We start from the raw sequence: 3299 nt of genomic DNA on the forward strand, positions 1-3299 counted from the left end.
ATCTCGTCGAATCAGTGATCTCGCAACACCCCCTTCTAAGCTCGCTCTTTGCACCCTTCTATATGAACTCCCACATGAATATACATGCATAATGTATTCGAAAGAGTCTGCACATGGGGCTACGTCGGAGATTCTGTCGGAGTGGTAAACCATCAACCAGAAAAGATTGCACTCGTGGTTTTGCTGCAGTTGCATTTTCCCTTCCAACATCCGTTCGACGAACGGATTTTCGTTCGTTTCGCCTCGATGACGAATAACACGACAGTGGCGCCCTGGAATCAGAGCGAATGATGGAAAATATTTCTAGATAGACGATTTATTTTAATTTTATTCGAAAAACACTTTTTTTAGAAACTCCAAACTTTTCGTTGGAGAGAGAGACCAGAGACGAGAGACGAGAGACGAGAGAAACGAGAGAGAGAGAGAGAGAGAGAAACGAGAGAAACGAGAGAGAGAGAGAGAGACGAGAGACGAGAGAGAAAGAGAGAGAGAGAAACGAGAGACGAGAGAGAAAGAGAGAGAGAGAGACGAGAGAGACGAGAGACGAGAGAGAGAGAGACGAGAGACGAGAGACGAGAGACGAGAGAGAGAGAGAGACGAGAGACGCGAAACGAGAGAGGAGAGAGAGAGAGCGGAGAGAGAGGGAGAGAGACGAGAGAGACGAGAGAGAGAGAGACGAGAGAGACGAGAGACGAGAGAGAAAGAGAGAGAGACGAGAGAGACGAGAGAGAGAGAGAGAGACGAGAGAGAGAGACGAGAGAGACGAGAGAGAGAGAGACGAGAGACGAGAGAGAAAGAGAGAGAGACGAGAGACGAGAGACGAGAGACGAGAAAGAGAGAGAGAGAGACGAGAGAGAGAGACGAGAGAGACGAGAGAGACGAGAGAGAGAGACGAGAGAGACGAGAGAGACGAGAGACGAGAGAGAGAGAGAGACGAGGATATGGGGAAGATTGGACGAACTTGTCATCGTTCAACCCCATTATCTCGTCCGATACGAGGATTCGAGGCTGTTCGATGGGCTCTTAGGACCCCCGTAATGCGAGCTCGGACCCCGAAATTTCAGGGGATGATAGCGCGCAATGGTGATGTCCGGCACACCGTAAAGATCGAGATTGCACACGTGAAATTATTATCGATCGTGGCCGATACCGTCCGCGTCGCGGAATACCGTCACGTAAATCTCACCGGCTGCTTATCTCCTGCTTCTGTACGTGCGAATGATAAAAACACGATGGAATTAATACGACAGTTGGTTTACGCGCGAGGCTTTTTTTAGAAGCAGAAACTTTTCTTGACATTATTTTTCGTAGCAACGGATACGAATAATAATTTCAATTTTTATTTCAATTTCGTTTCAATTATCTTCAGTTTTTTCTGTTTTGATGCGACAAGTGTGTACGTATGTATGTGTGTATTTCACTGGATGGTTTCGATTGATAGTTTTGCATGCGAAACGTTCAAAGAGACTACTCGTCTGGAGTTCCCTCTTTGTCAGTTGGCAATTAGTTCGGATTCGAATTGCTCGGTTTTTAACAGACGGGGAACAATAATACCTATTGGGTGGGGTTTAATCTTTAGTGGGGGGGAAAAAAAATACGGGCGCCACTCGATAGTTATTGTCGCGGGTTCCTCTCTTGTCCTTCGTGCGACTGCTCGTAGCCGCGTATGAAAAGATCATTAAAAACAATGGAATACGTGGAACGCATGCTCTGAAAAATTCAATGAAACTCGAAGATGGGAACGGTTGAACGAGCGAAACTGTTGTGCGTCGACATCGTGTTCTAGTTTCAGTTTCCTTGCAGTTTACAATTTTATAAAAAAAAAAATTACTTCGTTAAAATAATTCATTGTTATGAAAAACGAGCAAATATAGAATCAATTTTTTTTCTGTAAGTATCAAACTAGAAGAAATATTTGATGGACGAATATAGGGATATTCTATCAAGGTAAACGCAAAATATAATTTAGAATAGAATTTATTCATTATAAATCGTTCCAAGCCCCGTAAAAATCGGTCTCGTGGATTTACAGACTGTATTAACTCGACTCAACGTAGCTCCTTTGGTATCCGTGTATCGCTGTTTCCTCATTGTCTCCCCCTGTAAGGCGTAAAAAAAAAAAAAAAAGGAGAAAAGATGAGAAGCCCAGACAAGTCTGGTACACTCTGGTAAAGAACGCAAGAAATGCGCTGCTACATTATATTAAACACCGAAGACTGAGAAAAAGGTCCAGTGCAAAGTGTCTGCCCTCTTCAGGGACATTTCCCTGACGAACGCACACGAACGCGTAATGGAGCTTACGAGGTTGCGTTACAAAGCTTTCGTACTCACACTCGGTGTAACCATCGTTGTAGCCGCTTGCAAACGTGGGGCGACACGTGAAACGCGTTGTCGAGATAAAAGCATGGCCAGCCCCTATAATTGTGTATCAGGGATATGCGTGTGCTTTCTCTCTCACCCGTGCTAAAAAATTTTCCTTCGAGCCAACCTCGTCGGTCGATTATTTTATTATTTGTTTTTTAATTTTAACGGGAAAAAATGTTCAAAAGTTTGATAGATCGTAAGCAGGAATTTTTGGAGTAATTCTTTTAGAAAGAGAAAATAATTTTTCATCGATACTTGCGACGATGTTAATACGTGAATCTCGTTTGAAACGAGAGATATAATAGAGAGAGAGAGAGAGAAACGAGTAGTTGTATCTTGCCCGTAAGAATGTTTTTATTTAGATTAGCGAGGCGTGTACCGTTGCGAATAACGTGACTCATACGTGGCTTGGAGATAAGATGAAATCCAAGACACGAAATTATTATTTCGCGATAATATGATTACGGTACGATAAAAATAGAGGGAAATTACGAGCGTGTTATATATAGTACAGCTGTACAAGGAACTCGTAATTTGTTTAATCTTTGAATGCGATTGGTTTTTATTTACGAGGTAGATCGCTTCACCCGGCCACGCGAAAAAGTAGTCGCGCTACCGTGGGACGACCTTTGCCCCTTCAAAAATATGGTCGCTTGATAATTAGCATAGCTAAGCGTTACCAAAGCTCTATATTTTCCTTACTCATTAGTTTAAGGCACGATTCGATCTCGCGTCTCATTGGCTTTTGTGCTCGTACATTTCACTTTTTACTTGCGAGAAATATAGAAGATACTTGCCATCTACTGGATACCGTAAAGTACTAGAATTCGAAGGCGGGAAATTCAAATTGTTGTAACGCATTGCTGCACATGATAAATTAATACAATGTAAATTAGATAGAACGAATTTTTTGAAACAGAATTTTTTTTTTTTTT

The 3299-nt window shown here is 42.5% G+C and overlaps 1 non-coding gene across 1 annotated transcript; it reads right to left on the reverse strand.

The window, feature by feature from the left end:
- Positions 1-2934: 2934 nt before the first annotated feature.
- Positions 2935-3083, reverse strand: LOC116185107. Its single transcript, XR_004149882.1, has one exon. It is a non-coding gene; the product is annotated as a U12 minor spliceosomal RNA (small nuclear RNA).
- Between the last annotated feature and the right edge of the window lie 216 nt (positions 3084-3299).

This window comes from Apis dorsata, unplaced genomic scaffold, assembly GCF_000469605.1.
Source record: "Apis dorsata unplaced genomic scaffold, Apis dorsata 1.3 scaffold_98, whole genome shotgun sequence".
Lineage (NCBI taxonomy): Eukaryota > Metazoa > Arthropoda > Insecta > Hymenoptera > Apidae > Apis > Apis dorsata.